The sequence below is a fragment of the Trichechus manatus genome, unplaced genomic scaffold (assembly GCF_000243295.1).
Source record: "Trichechus manatus latirostris isolate Lorelei unplaced genomic scaffold, TriManLat1.0 scaffold00079, whole genome shotgun sequence".
Classification (NCBI taxonomy): domain Eukaryota; kingdom Metazoa; phylum Chordata; class Mammalia; order Sirenia; family Trichechidae; genus Trichechus; species Trichechus manatus.
This window is the reverse complement of record NW_004444015.1, coordinates 8923054-8945323: the sequence shown is the minus strand read 5'-3', so window position 1 is coordinate 8945323 and position 22270 is coordinate 8923054.

Below are 22270 nucleotides of genomic sequence, written 5' to 3'. Positions count from 1 at the left end.
CACCCCCAGCCCCCTGGGGCCAGTAGGGCCCGCGCGCGCCGCTGGAACGAGCTGGCACGGTCAGCGCGGAGATCGAACCCAGGCTCCCCCTCCGCCCCTGGCACCCCTCTGCTCCCAGCGCCTGCCTACCCGGGCCCGCGCTGGTCGCCACCTACACGTTGGGGGACTCCGCTGGTGGGGACTCCTCGCCTCCGGCCAGCTGCCCAAGTTGAGACAGCCGGGCTCGCCGGGAGGAGAGAAGGGCGCGCTGGGATCTGAGTGTCACCGGGACGGAGAGTGAAACTGACCGCGGCGGCTGCCACCTCCCACCCCCACCCCTACACGCAGGCCCCTCCCCCTAGGGCTGGTCGCTCTGGTCGGCAAACTGGGCGCAAAGCGTGCCCACCGCCCCCGACGGCCTACCCCCCCAGGCAAACGGGGGATGAGGTTGGGGTGAGTGCTGGAAAGGGGTAAGTGGGATCGACATGTCGCCTGGGGCACGCTAGTGACAAAGCCCAGGGAAGGTCCCTGAGGATTCAAAGTCGAAGGAAAACTGCTCAAAAATGTTCCTAGAGGAGCGGGATGGTGGAGGAGAGAGAGGCAAGAAAACGGAAGGGGGGACGGGTTAGTTAGGATTCAGCCCTTGGGAAACCTTTTCCGCGATGGCCCTTTTTGGGTGCACGGATCCTCGGAAGCCCGAGCTCTGCTGGGGGACTGAGGTGGCCGCCAGTAAGACTTGGTCCTCAGACCACAGGCTCCAGCCTGGCCTTGGAGTCGCGACAGCGGCTCCCAGGCAGAAAATCCGTTTCCCTTCGTCCCACCCAACCCCACCCGCTCCTTAATTTGGTTTCGTTAACGGCATTAAACCAAGCGAAGAAATCATATAGATGGATTAGTCCTACTGAATCCCAGGCTGTAACTCAATTACAAGAGCCAGCAGTGGCTTTCAAGACCCGGAGAGTGGGCTGCCCTTGCCGCCAGTCAGGGTCTAAAGGTCGGCAACCCTCGAAACTCAATTTGCAGCCTCTGTCCTTGGTCTGGGAGGAACTCAGGGCCTGTTTTTCTCGTAAATCACATCTAGTAATCTGGACATTGATGACACAATGTGATTATCCATACCAAAGTTAGAACATTAATTAATATCAGTACTCTGGGAAGGAAAGGATGTCTCTTCGAATGACTGGAATTCAAAGGGGGTGCAGACTTGGGTGGCTTGAGTAGAAAGGGCGAGTGGAAGGGAGTAAAGAGTCCTTAGGTAGTTGACAGGCAATAATAGTTACTGTCAATTTAGCACCTACTCTGTGCCAAGCAGCGCGCTAAATAAATACTTTACATCATTATCCTGTTTCATTGTCACAACAGCCCTAGGAAGTGGTAATGTTGTGATTTTCGTTTTACAAATGAGGAAGTTGAGGCTCAGAGAGGTTAAGTAACTTGCCCGGAGGTCACACAGCTGGTACGTGGTAGAGCCAGGATAAATAAAAATATTTTAAAAACCCAGAGGAGCCAGGATAGGAAACCAGGCAGTCAGACTCTACAATCACTGCTCTTCTGATATACCACATGGCCTCTCAACACTCCTTCTAGCCTCTTATAAAGGGGGGTGGGGGAGCATATTTACACTGCACTTATCTGCCCATCCTAAACTCCTAAAATTTTTCAAACTCCCCTGACTCAACGCATTCAAACACACACTCACACTCACACACTCCTCTTATTTGCTTTGTCCCCATATTCCCAGTAAGCAGCAAGACCTTCTTTTAGGAAAAAGGTCAGTTCTTCTCTTGGGAGATATTAAGTATGATGCTTGTGTCAATCCTAGGCATCTCAGCTTTGCTGCCACGTTAGGACTTCCAGGATAGTTTTCTGCACAGATAAGACCCTGCCCCCCAAGCCCTATTGCCAGTGGCACCTCCTGCAAGGGTGACTTCCAGCTGGAAGCCAAGTATCACCCTGTTGCTTGAAGGATACTGATAGTTAACGCTTGGCTAAACCTAGGTTAATTAACATGGTTGAGTCAGTTGAGATCTCTGCTTTGGAGTATCAGTGGAGTTTGTCTATCCATGAACACAAACAAGTGAAAGAATGTATTTCTTCACTGTAAAGCGTTTTGCAAAATAATCAGAAGAGAAAGGAAATAAGACGCCGCACTCAAGAAAAATAGAGTGATGTGTCCATATGGAGGCAAATCAATGACATTGTAAGGACATTCATGCCAGAGACCAATGATTGTGAATATCCAAGTGCCAGGACAAGCAACTTCATCTAAAGAAAGCTTCTGAAGACCTGCTAGGGAGGTCACAGGCAGGAGGGGTCTTTCCCTCTTCAAAGCCCCATGAGGTGTTTTCGCATGAACAGAATTTTCTTGGTACTGGCTCAAAAAGAAGTGTGCTCCGGCATCCAGCCCCTAAACTTCTTGGTCATGCAGAATAATCTGCTGGAATAGGAGATGGCACCTGTGTGAGGGCGGGCTGGGGTGATCTTCCCACCGTCAAAGGGAGCCACTCAGCCTGGAAACATCTCAGTGATGCCCTGGCTACAGGATTGATCCATCTTTCCTGCTCACTGGGATGGATGTGCCCTCACTTTTCAGCCTAGCAATTTGAACTATCCGGTCCCTTCATTTGTCTCTGCTTTGTCACTAGGGCAGAATGTGTCCCATCCTGTGCCCCTTCTATGGGAGAGAATTCCATGCCCCCAATAAAGCATGGAGCAGGGAAGTGATCTTGTGTCGGCAAGTAACTTAGTCCTGGAATTAAAGTAATATTCTGAAACAAAACGTCACCTGGCCACACCTCTACAAAGAGCTGACCTCCAAGCAAAAAGTTTAAACTCACATCTCAGCAATTTAAACTTTGAGATCCAGATGCGAATGCTCTGAAAGGCATTCATTTCTCTTTCAAACACTTTGATGTTTATCTACATCACAATCCAAGGAGCTTTCCATCCGAATCTCAGGTGGGTTAGTTTTAGCTGCTAAACTGTAGGGTAATTCGTTATGCAGCAGGAGCCCTGGAGGCACAGTGGTTAAAGAGCTCAGCTGCCAACCGAAAGGTCAGTGGTTGGAACCCACCAGCCGCTCCAAGGGAGAAAGGTGTGCCAGTCTGCTTCTGTAAAGATTTACAGCCTTGGAATGCCTAAGAGGCAGTTCTGCTCTGTTGTATAGGGTCTCTGTGAGTCGGAATTAATTGATGGCAACGGGATGGGACGCAGCACTAGTAAATGGAATAGGCGCCAATGATTTCTCCTACCCCTGTATGCATATGGTTGCACACTCCAGGCATCCAGAGGTAAAGGGGGTCTTTGGTAGTCAAGTGGAAAACGTGGAAAAAGTCCTGAGAGCCTCACCCTCTTAGTCCTATCATCTCCCCGGTTTCTGCTTCATGCCAGAACCCAAAGGCTTCAAGACATCAGCCTTCGGATTCCAGGTTTGCCCATCCCCCAGCAGCTCTGAGCAATCTTTCTGGGCAGGATGCTCCGCGGTTCCACTGTCTGTGCTGGAGTGTAAATTTGGGGTGATGTGGGCACAGAGGACAGAGACATTTGGGGCTTTTTCCTGGCAGTTCTAGACTGGCTGAGTATAGAGCCATTGTCATCTGGCACCACCACCAAATTGGATGTTTTAGTGACAAGACTGCTTCTCACTGAACTAAAAGTTGTTTTCATTTGTGATAACCCTTCATGGCAGAGAGCTGGTTCAAAAGGAGGCCGCTGGGCAAACGCGACTTCTGGCTGGGGTACTTGGGCTCAGGAAAGGCTCACTGGGCCAAGATCTGAGAGGTGGTGAAAAACTAGACCAAACCAGTTGCTGTCAAGTCATAGCAACCCTACAGGACAGAGTAGAACTGCTCCATAGGGTTTCCAAGGAGCACCTGGTGGATTCAAACTGCTGACTGTTTGGTTAGCAGCCATAGTTCTTAACCACTATGCCACCAGGGTTTCCAGGAAGTGGCAGGCACTTGAATTTTAAAGCTCACATCTCAGCAATTTAAACTTTGAGGTCTAGATTCGAGCACTTTGGAAGGCATTCTTTTCTCATTCAGATCCTTCAGCGTTTATCTACATCACAATTCATAGCAATCTCAGGTGAGTTGGTGGATTGCTATGACGAAAGAGTCAGGGAAGAAAAAACAAAAAAAGAATCATGGAAGATCATTTCCAGAGATGGTCATTGATTGTGGCAGTCTTAAAACATGGCCCAATTCTCCTCCCATGGAGAGGTGGGCACTATGTCTCTCCCCTCGATCCCGAGTGGGCTTGTAACTGCTTCTACCTATAGAGTATGGTGAAATGATGCTCTATTACTTTTAACCAACCAGTTGTTGTCAAGTCAACTCCAACTCATGGTGACTTCATGTGTGTCAGAGTAGAACTGTGTTCCATAGGGTTTTCAATGCTGATTTTCCAGAAGTAGATTATCAGGCACATCTTCAGAGGCACCTCTGGGTGCACTTGAACCGCCAACCTTTTGGATAGCAGCAGATCACGTTAACAGTTGGCATTACTTTTATGCTAGTTTAGAAAAGACCATGCAGCTTCTGCCTGGTCCTCTTGGGACCCTTGCTCTGCGAAAGCCAGCCACATGTAAGAAGACTGCCATGCTGGAGAGGTCGCCCCTTGGCTCTCCAGGACACAGTGCTAGCTGAGCTCCCAGACAGCCAGCGCTGACTTCCATCCAAGTGAGGAAACCATCTTGGAGATCCATCTCAATTAAACCACCAGATGACCGCAGCCCCAGCTGACATCTGACTGTAACCTTATGAGAGACCCCACCTGAGAACTACTCAGTGGAGCCCTTCTCAGGAGTCTGACCCATAAAATTGTGAGCAAAATTAGATGGTTGTTTTGAGCTGCTAAGTTTAGGGTAATATGTTATGCACCAATACTAACTGAAATAGCCACCAATGATTTCTCCTACCCATGTATGCGTATGGTCGCACACTCCACCCATCAAAAGTAATGTCTATTTCCCTTCCCCTTGAATCCCGGCTGGCCTTGTGACTTGCTTTTACCAATAGAATGTGGCAGAAATGATGCAGTGCCAGCTCCAGGCCTAGCCTTTAAGAGATTTGGCAGCTCCACTTCCTCTCTGGGAGAAGTCAGCCACCAAATAAGAAGTTGGAGACCCTGAAACCACCATGCTGTGAGGAAGCCCAGGCTGGTTACATGGAGAGGACATGTGAAGGAGAACCAAGGAACCCAACTGATGGCAAGAACCAAGGCTTCAGACATATGACTCCAGTCAAGCCATCCCAGCCAGATCCCAGCCATTCAAACTGCGAGGCTCCAGACTTCATGGAGCGGAGAAGAGCCAGCCCTCCTGTGCCCTGTCCAAATTCCTGACCCACAGACTTGTGAGCAACAAAAGGGTTGTTGTTTTGGAGTACTTTGTTACACAGCAAGAAATAAGTGAAATGAGAACCCTAGAATCACTTCGGAACCCAGTCTTCTCTGTTCCCTAAGTTTGTGTGCTAAAGACCAGAATGAGTTTTTGTCTTATTGTTGTTATTAGTTGTCACTGAGTCACTTCTGACTCATAGTGACCCGATGTGTGCAAAGTAGAACTGCTCCATAGGGTTTCCAAAGCTGTGACTTTTCAGAAGCAGATCACCAGGCCTGTCTTCTGAGGCACCCCCGGGGTGGATTCGAACCACCTTTCAGCTAGTAGTCTGACTCTCAGAACGAGTTTTTGGAGTGGGGGAAAATTACGTGACAGACAGACGCCACTGATTTATCTGAAAATGGCTTAACACTGAGACATTTCCCATCTACACCAAGCATGCATGCGATTCTCTGCCTTCCTTGAAATTGAGCATTTGGACCATTGTAATGTGATGCCCATCGGGAACGAACATCTTTAACAGTTTGGTCACTTGCTTCTGCAGGGAAGGAGGAAACAATGAGCTCAATGTTGTTCAAGGACTCAGTCTTGCCCCCAACAGCAAACATTGCTGGGCAGCCTAGGCTCTCTGCCCAGAATCCCTATCCTCCCACCACCTTCAGAATCCCCCGTGTCAGAGAGGAGCAGGGAATCAAAGCCTTTTTATCACAGCATGCTCTTGCCTTTCTCTACATTAGAAACGGAGGACTTAGCCATTGTTTCTCCTAGTAAATAACACACAAAAGACTTTGACCTGGGTCAGTTTCCGATTTGCACATTCTGCTCTTGCCTCCATTTTACTGACAATGAAAACAGAAAACACTTCCAGAAGGCAAATTTGATTTCTTGAAAGCATCTTGGATACAATAGTAAGTTGTTAGCACACTTGCATATGCCTACATCTTGACTCCTCAACAAGACTATAAGCTCCTAGGTGACAAGGACTATGTCCAACCCTGCAATGACGGACTCCATGTCTGCCCTGCGTTGTGACATACTGCCTGGCATATCAGAGATGAGCAATAAATATCCCCATCATCAGAACACTACTTATTTAACTCACAGGGTTCGCTGCTCTGTACTAAATATTTGTCTCAGGTTATGCCATTTTATACTCAAAAGCAACCCGCTGAGTTGTTGTTAGGTGCTGTCGAGTCAGTTCTGACTCATAGGACCCTATGTACGACAGAACGAGACAGTCTTGTCCTGCACTATCATCACAATCGTTGTTATGCTTGAGCCCATTGTTGCAGCCACTGTGTCAATCTTTCTTGTTGAGGGTCTTCCTAATGGATGTTTGCAGCTGTTTCTTCTCCTTTTGAATCAGGCCACATCAGCAAATGAAGGTCCTGAAAGCTTAACTTCATCCACGTCATTAAGGTCAACTCTACTTTGAGGAGACAGCTCTTCCCTAGTCATCTTTTTTTTAGTGCCTTCCAACCTGAGGGGCTTGTCTTCTGGCACTATATCAGACAATGTTCCTTGGCTATTTATAAGGTTTTCACCGGCCAGTATTTTCAGAAGTAGACTTCCAGGTCCTTCTTCCTAGTCTGCCTTAGCCTGGAAGCTCAGCTAAAACCTGTCCGCCCTGGGTGACCTTACTGGTATTTGAATACTGGTGGCATAGTTTCCGGCATCACAGCAACACACAAGCCCACACAGTACGACAAACTGACAGATGCGTACAACTCTCTGAGTTAGTGACCATTATTATCTCAACTTTAGAGATGAGGAAACAAATTCAGAGAGGTAAAGCAATTTACCCAAGATTGCACAGCTGGTAAGAGGTACACACAGGACTGAAACCCAGGTAGGTCCTTCTGCCTCTAAATTCCCTGCTCTTTCCACTATATGATATTGCCTATTCTGTAAATGTTATGGAATAATTAGAAGTTCCTGGGTGGTGCAAACAGTTAACATGCTTGGCTGGTAAGTGAAAAGTTTGTGATTCGAGCCCACCCAGAGGCTCCTGGAAACAAATGCCTGGCAATCAACTTCTAAAAAATCAACCACTGGAAATGCTATGGAGCACAGTTCTACTCTGACACACGTGAGGTCACCATGAGTTGAAATCTACTCTATGGTAACTGGTTTATATGGAATAATTAGTACCTCCAAAACTTCCCCAAAGATAAAGCCAAGTATTAAAGCAAGAGCAGAGACCTCAGGACTTACTAGGTTTTCATTTGTTTTTTGTCAACACCTCACACTCCGTGTGGCAGCCATGGAGATGTGCCTCCCAGATCCCCCTTTCCAGAAATGACTTGCTGCCCAGCTGCGGGAAACTCCAGCTGTCAGCTCCTTCAGGGTTGGCCTCAGCTCCAGAACTGCTTCATCCCAGGGCACATCCTTCCTGGGACTGCCCACCTCCAGGGACCGAGAGAGGCAAGGCCATTTTGGATCGACAAAGACCAGACTCACACCCAAGCTTCCTGCCTAGTTGACCGAAGCTTTGCTGGGCCTGCTTCCCAATTCAGCTTCTCCCTCTACTAAATCCTGCCTCTTCTGCCTTCCTTTCCCAGTTGTTGATCCCTAATAAATATCTTTCACCCCAAACTCCATCTGCTTTCAAGAGAGCCCAACCTGTGAGACTTCTCTTTATGTATCTCTCCGACTCTGTCTTATTGCCTATGATTTGGGTAAAAAGAGATTCTGGGGTTCTTCCTCTTCCTCCAGTAGCTTAAGTCAAAAGACTTCAGCAAAAGAGTAAAAAGACAACCTACAGACTGGGAAAATTTTTTGGCTACGATAAATCCAATCAGCATCTAATCTCTAAAATCTACAAGATACTGCAAAACCTCAACAACAAAAAGACAAATATCCCAATGAAAAAATGGGCAAAGGATATGAACAGGCACTTCGCCAAAGAAGATATTCAGGTGGCTAACAGACACATGAAGAAATGCTCGCGATCATTAGCCATTAGAGATAAGCAGATCAAAACTACAATGAGATACCATCTCACCCCAACAAGGCTAGCCTTAATCCAAAAAAACACAAAATAATAAATGCTGGAGAGGTTGTGGAGAGACTGGAACACTTATATACTGTTGGTGGGAATGTAAAATGATACAACCACTTTGGAAATTGATTTGGCACTTCCTTAAAAAGCTAAAATAGAAGTACCATACAATCCAGTTATCTCGCTCCTTGGAATATATCCTAGAGAAATAAGAGCCATCACACGAATAGATATATGCACACCCGTGTTCATTGCAGCACTGTTCACAATAGCAAGCATGATGGAAACAACCTAGGTGCCCATCAATGGACGAATAGGTAAACAAATTATGGTATATCCACACAATGGAATACTATGCAATGATAAAGAACAACGATGAAGCTGTGAAACATCTTATAATATGGAGGAATCTGGAGGACATTATGCTGAGTGAATTTAGTCAGTCACAGAAGGACAAATATTGTATAAGACCACTATTATAAGAACTCAAGAAAAGGTTTAAACACAGAAGAAAAATTCTTTGATAGTTACGAGGGTGGGGAGAGAGGGTGAGGGTTATTCACTAACTAGATAGTAGATAAGAATTATCTTTGGTGAAGGGAAGGACAACACACACTATAGGGGAATTCAGCACAACTGGACTAAACCAAAGCTAATAAGTTTCCTGAATACAATCAAACACTTTGAGGGACAGAGTAGCAGGGGCAGGGGTCTGGGTTCCATGCTTTCAGCGGACATCTAGGTCAACTGGCATAACAAAGCTTATTAAGAAAATGTTCTGCATCCTACTTTGGTGAGTGGCCTCTGGGGTCTTAAAAGCTAGCGAGCAGCCATCTAACATGCATCAATTGATCCCAACCCACCTGGAGTAAAGGAGAATGAAGAACACCAAAGACACAAGGAAAGTATTAGCCCAAGAGACAGAAAGGGCCACATAAACTGGAGACTGCATCAGCCTGAGACCAGAAGAAATAGATTGTGCCTGGCTACTACCAATGACCGCCCTGACAGGGAACACAACAGAGTCCCTGATGGAGCAGGAGAAAGGTGGGATGCAGAACTCAAATTCTAGTAAGAAGCCCAGACTTAATGGTTGGATGAGACTGGAGAAGCCCCAGAAATCATGGCCCCCGGATTCTCCGTCAGCCCAGAACTAAAACAATTTCTGAGGCCAACTCTTCAGACAGGGATTGGACTGGACTGTGGGACATCAAATGATACTCGTGAAGAGAGTGCTTCTTAGCTCAAGCAGATACACGAGACTAAATGGGCAGTTCTGTCCGGAGATGAGATAAGAAGGCAGAGAGGGTTAGGATCTGATTGAATGGACATGGGAAATCAGGGATGGAAAGGAGGAATGTGCTGTCACAGTATAGGGAGAGCAACCTGGGTCACATAACAATGTGTGTATCAATTTTTGTATAAGAGACTAACTTGAAATGCAAACTTTCACTTAAACTACAACAATAAACAACAACAACAAAAAAGATTTACAGCTTTGAAAACCCTACGGGTTAGGTGTATTCTGTCCTGTAGGGTCGCTATGAGTCAGAATCGACCTGAAGGCAGTGGGTTTGGTTTTGGTTGGAAGGGACCTCCCTACTCATGTATTTGTCTCCGTTTCCCACATCTGTGATTCTTCATTCTTCCCCATCTCACTTCCAGTGCAGCTTCCAGTGCAACTTGCTGTCTAACCTTTTCATATTCTCATCCCCTCTCCCACTACCAGGGTCTGTGATGCCCGTTCCCTATTATTTTTTCCCCCATTTTTCTTCCACTGTATTACATAAAGCTTCCCTCCTCCCTACTTCCCCCAGCCTACAAGGTCAGGATTTACTGTTGTCTGCTCCTGGGGAGAGAAACTCAGATCAGTGTTAGGAGGTTTGCCTGACTGCTGCCAGACCAGCAAAAGGGGCCCTTCTGAGGATCCCCACCTGCTGTGGAAGGAAAGAAGCAGCAGCACCATTTTGCTTTGCTGTCGGCATGCACCAGAAGCATTGCCAAGGCAGCAAGACAAATGACCAGAGAAAGAGGAGGAAGTTAATACATGGTGCTTCATAAACCAAAAAAAAAAAAAAAAAAAAAACCAAACCCATTGCCACTGAGTCGATTCTGACTCATAGTGACCCTATAGGACAGAGTAGAACTACCTCATAGGGATTGTAAGGCTGTAATTTTTACGGAAGCAGACTGCCACATCTTTCTCCCATGGAGCAGCTAGAGGGTTGAAACCACCAAACTTTCAGTTAGCAGCTAAGTGCTTTAACCACCAGGGCTCCGCTGTCAATTCATCCTTGTCACCACACTAACAGTTAGATATTGGCACTCTCCATTTACAATTAATAAACAGGGCTGCGACAGGGCTGTTCACCTGCCCAGGTTCCCACAGCTCGTGAAGAGCAGTAGCAGGATTTGAACCCAGGTCTTTCTGTTGCCAAAGCCTCTGCTCTTTGCACTGCCAGATGCTGACATAGTCTAGAAGGCTCAGGTACCAATCTTGGCACTGGTTGGCATGGGCCAGAGGATTCTGGAAGAATCCATGAATTGTGAGTAATACTCTGGCTTTGGTGAAAGAGGCCATTTCTGAGAACATGTATCAAAGTATGCCAGTTGAGAGAGCTATGGCACTGGGATCAAGGGCAGAGGCATCCTCTCTAGAGGCCCCTTTAGCCACATCCACAATTCCACACTGGTATTCTTTTGTCTTCCTGCTGGAGCACTGTGCTGGATTATGTGTTGTCAAGTCAGTTACCACTGCCACTCCTGATAAAGGCCAGGAACTAGGTTTCCCAGAAGCACCTTCCCTGTATGGTTCTGGGTTAGAGTTTGCCACAGAGAGAAACTCATCAAGACTCAGAGGATGGGAGTGAAGCAGAAGTCACAGTTCTCAGGAGGCTGTGGCAGTCAGACAGCGTGGCTTCACAGATCTTTCTGTGAGCTCCCGCTTCCTGGTGGCTTTTTGAAGCTACGCCTGGTGACGTCTCAGAATTCCTGTAAGTTTCGGCTTCTCCACCTCCTCCAGTGCTGCAAGTTGAAGTCTTTCATGACATTTGTCTGACCCTCTGGTGACAACCTTCCGGATCTTCATTCCTCTAGCTCCTCCCACTTAGTATGAGCCTTATTTTTTATATTAAATTCCTTATTATTGTGATATATTAGTGGCTCTACTTTCCTGACTACACCCATACTGATACAGGTTCCCACCCTGAGCCTCACCACCAGCCCTGTGTTATTATAAATTGATTAACTGAGAAGTCATTTAACTGAAGTCCAGTCATATAAAGTCCTTTTTTTCTTCTTTAGAAGTCAGAGAAGATTCTAAGAAGACAGTGACCTAAGCATGGTTTGTTTCCCATTTTCAGCTCCAGACTACTTGCCTCACCTCAGCCAAATAGCTGTTGAGGCCTATGGAGAATAGCTGGATGCGAGTGAGGTCCTGGGCACTGTGGGAGTTTCAGCAGAAACAATTGTTGGTAGGCCCTCTTTCTTGAGTGCTGAGCAAAGCCTGGATCCAGCACTAGAAAGGCCCAGCACAAGGAGACCAGGTGGGGAGATGGAAAAGCAACATCAGAGCTGTGTTTCCGGCATTCTAGGCCTGCAAGAGGTCAAAAAAGAATGACCTGAAGGACTGGACCGGGACAGTGTAGAGAGGTACCATGTGAGGGGGCCAGGAAAGAGGGCGGCTTCCTCCAAGTATATAGCTTCCCACTACTTGAGGGCCCCACTACCATTTAAGGAGCTCTTGGAGACCCCTTCCACCATGAGCTGACCCCAATGGGCTGACAACAAAATACTTTATAATCATCTATGTGGGTCCAGTAACCAGAGAGCGGCTGAGCAGTCAGAACAAGCAATGAATACCTAAAGAAATAAATTGGCAGGAGGAGAGACAAATGACAACCCGAACAACAACAACAACAAAATAGGAGCATATGAGGAGATTCAAGTGCAGCGTTAAAATAGACTTTCTGGAACTACAAAATGCGCTGTCCCGAATAAACAGCTCAGTACGTGAAAAATGCCAAGTGATTGAAATCGCGGGACTTGGAAAACAGATCCTAAAGAAGAATAGATGTTCTGGGAGGAGAAGTGGGAAGAGACAGAGGAGATACAGTAATTAAAAAAAAAAAAAAAAAAGGATATTAGAAGAGAGCTTTTCTGAGCATACAGCTATAAAATTTAAATAAATAATTTCAAAGATACAAAAAATAACTCTTTGGGAAAAAAATATACTTCTAGAACACCACTGGACCAAAAGTGAAGTTACTGTCTAGAAAGCAGTTAAAAAAGAACACTTTATTCCAAAACCTACGTGGTACAGTGTACTCAGAAAAAAAAAATATATATATCCTTAAAGTCTTCAGTATTAAAGAACAAAGATGAAAAAGTAAAGGGACTTAGCATTCATCTTAAGATATTTGGAAAAGAACCACAAATTAAACTAAAAGGAACTGGGAAACGGCTTTAATAACAATAAAAGCTGGAATTAATGAAACAGAAAGTTAAAAATAGTTCTTCGAGAAGACATAATAAAACAGATAACCCTCCTGCAAGTCTGATTAAGGAAAAAGAAAGAACCAATATTGACAAGACTGGAAATAGAAAGGAGACATAACCACAGATAAAGAAACAAATTTCAAAATTTTAAAAAAGATACTACATTAAACTCTATGGCAGCACATTCGAAAACCTGGAGAAAAAGGATAGCTTCCTAGTAGAAACTGAAATTGATGCAAAGACATGGAAAAGTTGAATAGACCAGTTATCACTAAGAGATTCAAAAAGTAAATAAATATCTGTCACTGAAAAAGGCATCAGAGCAGACAAGTTCATGATTTATTTCAACTTTTAAAACAGTTCATTTCAATGTCATTTAAACTACTCCAGGCCATAAAAAAAGAAGAAAAGCCCTCTAATTCTTTTTTATGAAGCCAACCAAAGCTTACTGTATTTTTACAAAAATAACACACACCTTCTACGTTTGTTTGTCAACTGCACCCTCCCCCGACGAGGTATTTTCTTAAGCGCGCCATGCTAACTTTTTTATAGCAACATATAAAAAAAATTGGAATAGCAGCGCTTACGAAAATACCTTGTGGGGGAAGGGTGTGATTGGCAAACAAACATAGAAGGCTCGTGTTATTTGAGTAAAAGTATGGTAATATCCAAACCTACGAAGGAGACTGCAGAAAAGAAAACTATAGACACTCTCATTTTTTAATATACATGTTCATACTTTGAAGAAAACCTTAGCAAATAGAATCCAGTAATATTTCAAGAAAATAAAATTATGACCAAGTGAATTACAGTATTGGCTCCAATTCTTCAACCCTCCCTGTATCCACAAATTTTTTTCATGTGGTTTCAGAGTTCCTCCCATAAACATGCTATACATTTCCCTGCCCTTTAACTTTGAGATTGTAGTCGCCGGGTGGTGCAAACGGTTAAGCATTTGGCTGCTAACCGAGAGGTTGGAGGTTCAAGTCTGCCCAGAGGTGCCTCAGAAGAAAGTCCTAGTGATCTACTTCAGAAAAATCAGCCGTTGAAAACCCTATGGAGCAGTTCTACTCTGACACATACGGGATTGCCATGAGTCAGAATTTGCTCAACAGTAACTGGTGGTTTTAATCTTGGAGGTCAGCTAACTGATTTGCATTGGTAAATAAAATGAAATGGAAGTGTGCCACTTCCAAGTCTGAGCCTTAAAAGGTCTTGAGTGAATTACCTTAGGTGAAGGGAAGGGCAGCACACACTGTAGAGGAAGTCAGCACAACTGGACTAAACCAGAACTAAGAAGTTTCCCGAATACAACCAAACACTTCGAGGGACAGAGTAGAAGGGGCCGAGGTCTGGGGACCATGCTTTCAGGGGACATCTAGGTCAATTGGCATAACAAAGTTTATTAAAAAAAATGTTCTGCATCCTACTTTGGTGAATGGCATATGGGGTCTTAAAAGCTAGCAAGTGGCCATCTAAGATGCATCAATTGGTCCCAACCACCTGGAGTAAAGGAGAATGAAGAACGCCAAAGACACAAGGAAAGTAGAGCCCAAGAGACAGAAAGGGCCACATAAACCAGAGACTTCATCAGCCTGAGACCAGAACTAGATGGTGCCCGGCTACCACCAATGACTGCCCTGACAGGGAACACGACAGAGAGTCCCTGATGGAGCAGGAGAAAGGTGGGGTGCAGAACTCAAGTTCTAGTAAGAAGACCAGACTTAATGGTCTGACTGAGACTGGAGGAACCCCGGAAAGCATGGTCACGGTTTCTCTATCAGCCCAGAACTAAAACAATTTCCGAGGCCAACTCTTCAGACAGGGGTTGGACTGGACTGTGGGACATAAAGTGATACCTGTGAGGAGTGTGCCTCTAAGCTCAAGTAGATAAAAGAGACTAAATGTGCAGCTCTTGTCCGGAGGTGAGATGAGAAGGCAGAGAAGGTCACGAGCTGGTTGAATGGACATAGGAAATCAGGGGTGGAAAGGAGGAATGTGCTGTCACAGTATACGGAGAGCAATTAGGGTCACATAACAACGTATGTATAACTTTTTGTAAGACAGACTAACTTGAATTGTAAACTTTCACTTAAAATACAACAATAAAATAAAAATAAAAAAAGATCTTGTGTGTTTCCACTTGCCCTCTTGTGCTTCTGGGTTCACCTTGAGAAGAGCATGGCCTGGACAGCTTACTTGCTCCAGCATGCGGGTAAGAGTCACCTGGAACAGAGCTGCTCCAGCCACCACAGCTTGAAGCAAAGCAGCCCCAACTGACCCACAGACCTGCAGGGAGAAGCAGAGCTGCTCATCAGAGGCCAGACTAGATCAGCTGGACCTCAGCTAACCTAAAGACACGTGAGCAATAATAAATGTCTGTTGTTTTTAAGCCACTGAGATTACTAACAGATGTACAGGATTGATTCCAAAAACGCAAAGCAGGTTCAGCACCAGCAAATGTATTGACTTAATTCATTACATCAGTAAATTAAAGAGCAAAACCATACAAATGATTATATCAAGAGAGGCTGACAAGTCAATTGATAAAATTCAGCTGCATTCCTAATACATGTCTAAGTTAAACAGAATCACATGGAAATCTCTTAAAGCAATACAGACTTGTTTCCCCAAAACTGATGCCCATATTATCCCTAATGGCAAAGCACTAACCCGTACAAATAAAATTCAGAAGTAGACAGAAACAACTTTATTCCCATTATTATTCAACATTGCCTTGGCAGTTCTAGCTAATAAAAATAAATAAATAACTGATATAAACATCAGAACAAGATATCTACTTCTTTGTACAGTTACCAAAATACTCTAGTGAAATCTATGAGACCTATTTGGAGAATTTGGTATGGCGATAGGATAGTAGGTTACTATACAATATAAATAATATTTCTCTATTCTGGCAACAACCACCAAAAAATGAAAATGTGAAAAAATATATTCACAATAATGAAAAAAAAAAAAACTATATAATTCACAGGACTAAATTTAACAAGAAAAGCATCAGACCTGTATGAAGAAAACTGCAATAGCATATTGAAGGACATAAAACAAAATCTGTAAAAAAAAAAAAGAAGGAATGGCATACTTTGTTCTTGGATCGTAAGACATTATATTATAAAATTTCAATTCTCCCAAAATCAATACAATTTTTTAAATATTCCTATTTAAATTCTTAACATTTTTTGGGGAGGATGGGAGGACTTCTGTAAAATCTTAATACTTACATAAAAGGATAAATACCTTAGAATAGCCATGAAAAACAACAATAATGAGAGAGAAATACCTTACCCAGATATCAGGATATACTCTAGAGGCTCCATAATAAAGTCAAAATATGATAAGGGCATAGGAATAGATGATGAGATCAGACGAACAAATAGAGAATTCAGAATTAAATCCCATATATAAGCATTTAATACATGACAAAGGTAGTATTTCATATCATCGGGAAAAAGATGGATTGTTAATAAACAGTATGGGTGCAATTGGTCAATCTGAAAGAAAATATAATTGGACCTCTGTCTTACACCCAGAACCAATATAGTCTCCAGATAAAGACTTATACTGAAATATAAAAACAGTAAAAATCCTGGAAGAAAATCTAAGGAACTACACACACAACCTAGGAGTGGAAAGACCGTCTTCACCAATCCTCAAAACTCAGAACTTGTCAATAAATCTGACTATATACAATGTTTCAAAATTATGGCAAAAGACACAGTAATTAAAATCAGTAGATAAACAATAAATTGGAAAAAATATTTGCACACAGACAACAGACTAGAGGCTTATAAACCAAAAAAAACCAAACCTGTTGCCGTCAAGTCGATCCCGACTCGCAGGCGTTTATAGCTATCACACACTAGGAGTTCTTACAAATTGACAAGGAAAAGCAACCCATTAAAAAAAATAGGCAAAGGATAGGAACTGTCACTTCACAGAGAAGCAATCCAAAGGGCCAACAATTTTTTCAAAAGATGCTTCACTCACACTTATAAGTAGCCAGAAAAACTAGAGTTAAAGTAACAGTGAGTGATACTTTTCACCCACAGGACTATTAAAGTTTAAAAAGAGCATGTAAGATCAACAGTTGGTGGGATTGCAGGAAAAAGTGCGTCCTCATACATTGCTGGTGGAAATGTGAATTTGTTACATGCTTTTTAGAAAGCCACGTGGCAACATCTAATGCCAGAAGAAAGAACAAATCTGGCTTGGAAGAAGTACAGCCAGAATGCTCCTTAGAAGGAAGGATGACGAGACTTCGTCTCACATACTTTGGACATGTTATCAGGGGGGACTAGTCCCTGGAGAAGGACGTTCATGCTTGATAAAGTAGAGGGTTAGCAAAAAAGAGGAAGACCCCAACAAGATGGATTGACTCAGTGCCTGCAACAATGAGCTCAAGCATAACAATGATTGTGAGCATGGCGCAGGACCGGGCAGTGTTTGTTCTGTTGTACGTAGGGTCACTATGAGTCGGAACCGACTCAATGGCACCTAACAACAGCAATGAAATTAAAATCGATATGCATATACTCTTCAACCCAACCATTCCATTCCTTGGAATCTGACCTATAGAAATAAAAACATTAGCATGTAAGGGTACTTGTACAAAGGTGGCTATTGCAATGTTGCTCGTTAATGGCAAAAAAAGGAGAAGCAAAGTGAATGTCTATTAAAAACAGAATGGCTGGATATATTATTCTACATGTACATCTTAAAATGCTGTGCATTCATTAAAAAGAGTGCAATAGAATGATAGCAGTTGACCTATAGCTTTTGTTGAATGGGAATGATATTATCAATCATAATAGCAAACACTCGCACACAGCACTTACTATAAGCCAGGCACTGTTTTAAGAGCGTTACATATTTTAACTCATGAAATGCTTACAACAACCCTCTAAGATAGGTACCATTATCATCCTCATTTTATAGAGGAGGAAACTGAAGCTCAGGGCACCCAAAGTCACACAGCTAGTGAAGGATGAGAAGAGCAAGACACAGCAAATGTTAGTGAAATGATAGAATTTCTGTAAGGCAATCTATATATTTTTTTTTAAAAACCATATATGCATGCACATATGCATGCATATGCATATTATATCTGGTTTATATAATGTGAATAAAAACAGAAGGATACATACTAAGCTAGGAACATGGATTATTACATATTTATTACATGATTATATATGTGTTTATAAATAAATTAAAAGTAATTAAGGAGCCACTGCCTTTCAATGATAGCAATTCCAGAGGAGTTGCAGTTGCTGCTCCAGGTGAGGGAAGAAGAGAGGGCTATTCCAAGTGAACCCTGTCCCAATCCTCATCAGCCGATGCCCCCTGCCCCTCCTCTGCACTCCTTGGCACAGCACTCATCCGTCCCTTGTGGCAGAACTACTGTATTTAGAAATGCCAGGTGTTTTCCATCCTACCTAAAGCCAAGAGACTCCCTGGCATCCAGTCGTCCCTGGGCTCTGTGAGTGCCCATCCACAGAAGGTGCTCTGATCCCACTCTTGGGCAGGAATCTCAGATTAGGGGCATGAAGACAGAGAGAAGGTCTGCCTCATACTCATGTCTTTAAGAGAAAGTAAAGCTTCCTCCCAGGATAGATTCCATGCTCCGTGTCATCTACTGCAGAGTGATTTAAGCTCTACCACACCCACTGACACACTGCACACTCATGGTCAAAGTGTTTACAGAGAGAAATGGGCACAGAACTCTGCTCCTAAGGAGCACGGGTTCTTGAAGGAAAGCTATGCCCTTTATATTAGGTATCAATGAATGTTTGTTGAGTGAGGGAAATGATGACATACATGAATAATTCAAAGTCAAGGTAGAGAGTGAAGTCTTCAGCTACAGAGCTACAAACCAAATGCTATAGGAGCTGTGGTGGGGAAGGACAAATGCTTCCAGAAAGGTTTTATAAACAGATGGCATTTATGCTTGATGCAGTGTTTCTGGATATCTGGTCAGCATCAGATCCTCTGAGGTGCTTGTTAAAAACTCCAGACCTACTTCAGTTTCTCCAGAAGTGAGACCTAGGAGTTTGCATTTTAAGCAAGCCCTCCAAGTCATTCTTATGCACACTAAAGCATAGACCATGAGCAATGGGTGGATGTGAGTATGCAGAGAAGTGAGGAAGGACGGGGCATTTGAAGGCAATAGCATGAGCAAAGGTACTGTCATGGATTGAATCGAGTCCCCAAAACATATGTGTATCAATTTGGCTAGGCCATGATTCCCAGTGTTGTGTGATTGTCCACCATTTTGTCATCTGATGTGATTTCCCTATGTGTTGTAAATCCTGCCTCTATGATGTTAATGAGGGGAGATAGGTAGTAGTTATGTTAATGAGGCAGGACTCAATCTACAAGATTGGATTGTGTCTTGAGCCAATTTCTTTTGGGATATAAAAGAGAGAATTGAGCAGAGAGACAGGTGGACCTCGTACCACCAAGAAAGCAGTGCCGGGAGCAGAGCGAGTCCTTTGGACCCAGGGTTCCTGCGCAGAGAAGCTCCTAGTCCAAGGGAAGATTGATGAGAAGGAGCTTCCTCCAGAGCCGACAGGGAAAGCATTCCCATGGAGCTCACGCCCTGAATTTGGACTTGTAGCCTACTAGACTGTGAGAGAATAAATTTCTCTTTGTTAAAGCCATCCACTTGTGGTATTTTGGTTATAGCAGCACTAGATAACTAAGACAGGTACCAAAGCATGAAAGCAAAGTGGAAAACCGTGACCAGTTCAGTTTGCCTGGGGATGGTCTTGGAGGTGAGTAATGAGGAATAAGATTGGAAAGGTGGGTTAGGGCTAGATCAGGGAGGGCCTGGAATGCCAGGTTAAAGAGTTTGAACTTTATTCTGAAGGCAAAGGAGAATCATTAAGCGATTTGAGGCAAATAGACAAAAAACAACAGGAGGACCCAGACTTTGGCCAGTGCTTCCCAAACCTGGCCAGTTCTGGGGTTCCTACCCCAGCTCTTCTGAATCAGAATTTCCAGAGATGAAGTCCAGAAAGCACATTCTTAAACAATCTTTCCAGGTGATTCCGGGGCAGCCAGCCTGGCATTCGTTCATGGACTGGATTTGGGAAGCACTGCTTTATCCATAAATGCATTCCTGAAAAGCTGTTTGTTCATGGAGATTTTATTAGCGGAGTCATTCGTTCAAAGTGCCAGGTAAGTGTGTTATTTAGAGGCAACCTCCAGCAAATCTCCTTGCTCAGCTAAAGAAAAACAATTCACTTTTGCCAGAGTGTTTCAATAAAACGCATGCCCAGTTAGAATGCAAAATCCCTGACAACTTTTAATAAAAATGTGATAACGTGTGGGTGGCAAGACCATCACCTGGTGTTAATGATGTCATAGAGCTGCAATAAATGCAACATGGGAAAAAGAATTTAAAATGTCCAAGTTTCATCTAGGTCTGCAGCAATCTGAATGAATCTTAAAGTGATTCTGGGAAAGAGAAATGCCTCTAGGATATGACGCTGATAGAGCCATGATCTCAAAATGGAACTATACACTCTGGAGGCATTTTGAGGTCGCAGAGGAAGTTGGGGCAACAATCTAAGCAGAGACCAGATGGTCACTTGTCACAACTCATGCACCAATAAGGTGTCAACCAGATTACTTCCAAAGCGTCTCTTCCAGCTCTAAGATTTTAAGTTTATGTTATTTGGACACTCATCTACCTTGAGGATGCGTGGAAGGAAAAAAAATGAGAGAGGAGTGATAATGTTCACTTATCAGTAATTCATTTTTCTAGAAATGCCCAGCCACAGATGTTTCTGATTCTGAAGATTTGTTTACTCAAGCCATGTAATATTTTAAGTTTGCCATTTTCATTTAAAGTAAGCATATCTGTCACTAAAGTGTCTCTTCATTTTCATGGAAACATCCTGGGTTGGCAAACTTGAATGTTGTCATAGTAGTTTACTTAGCGCACTGCCCAGAAGCCAACTTTGAGCAGAAAATTGCTGGTGTTCAACCTTCCAACAGCCAAGCCTGCTTCTTTTTCTCTCACAGGGATCCTAGCCTCACCCTCAGAACTTTCCAGCTATGCTTCAATTCCAACTCCTTCCCCAAGGCCCATTGCTATAAACAAGCTAGAAATCAGAGATGGGTTCTAACAGCAGTATTTCAGGAAGGAAATGGAATCCAAGCAAGTCTTTCGTGTGCTTGCCTGAACTATAGGAATCCCTGCTCTCGGCAGCTGTAAATTACTCTCAACTGCTGCATTGCAGAAAAGGCAAACACAGATAACCAATGCCCTGAGCCAAATTCAAATCTACAGAGTTAGTAACGGGACCGGAAGGACACGGCACCTTGAATAAAGCAGCTCTAGGGAGAGAAGTTGAGAAAGGGTTGAATTTAACATTTGAGGTGCTTCCTTGCTGGCTAATCCCTTGGCTTTTGAGTGGTAGACTACAAGGAAAGGAACAAATTCCCAACTATTACTGTGGCTTAATCAGTGTGTTGGGAACATGGGCTTGTATTTTTATTTGTAGGCTACATCCTGCCCTGACATTTGTCTCCCTGCTTCTGGCCAAGGAAACCCAGGACGGGGTTACCCAAGAGGATCACAATTCCCATATCACTGTCCCCAACGAGTTTGGTTTCACCTACCTTAGAAGTGGAGCTGCAATGGGCCTGGTGGTGAGGAACAAGCAAGATCCCACCATGGACCAAAATCTTAAAGGGACCTGTTGTTATTAGTGCCAATGGTCACACGCACCCAGGGGTAGGAAGCTTCTCAGTCATACCGTCACCGGGCGTTTCTGAGCTTTGCAAGAATCTGCATCTGAGCCAAAACACCCCCCAACACCCTCAGCCCTTCCTGGTTTCAAGGGCTCCAGTCAGGAAAGGCAAATAGTCCAGTTATCGCTGGGGTCAGTGGGCCCTGTGCAGTTCACAGCAGAATGTTCTGAGGAGCAGTAAGTCACAGGGTCTATATTGCAGCTATTTTTAGTGAAACCAAATTCCGTCCCCAAGTTCTCTTGCTTCCAACTTGTTCTAAGTGTAGGAGACCAGCTGTGGTCAGATCATCTTACTGGACCAAGGCTGTGTCAAGGCAAAAGGACCCAACCAGGGAGGTGGAGCAAAGAACTTTGGACTGTTGGTGCTTCACTGCCTCTTGCATCCCTCCAGGGGAGGAAGATCCCTGGAGGAGGAAACCTGACTGCCCAGGGGACTGGACATTCCGCTCCGACCTGGCAGAAACTTGAGAGGTAGACGACATTAGAGGAAAAACACTGAGAGATTGGCAGGCCTTGCCCTCCCTTCCTCAATTCCTACATGCACGCATGCACGCACGCGTGCACATGCCAGCCAGACAGCCTCTGCAGGCCAAACCTGGATCTTGGCCGGACTTGCCAGAAGGGTCTAGGGAAGAATGTCATCATCCAGGAGTCAGGCCAGGGGTGAAAGTCCGA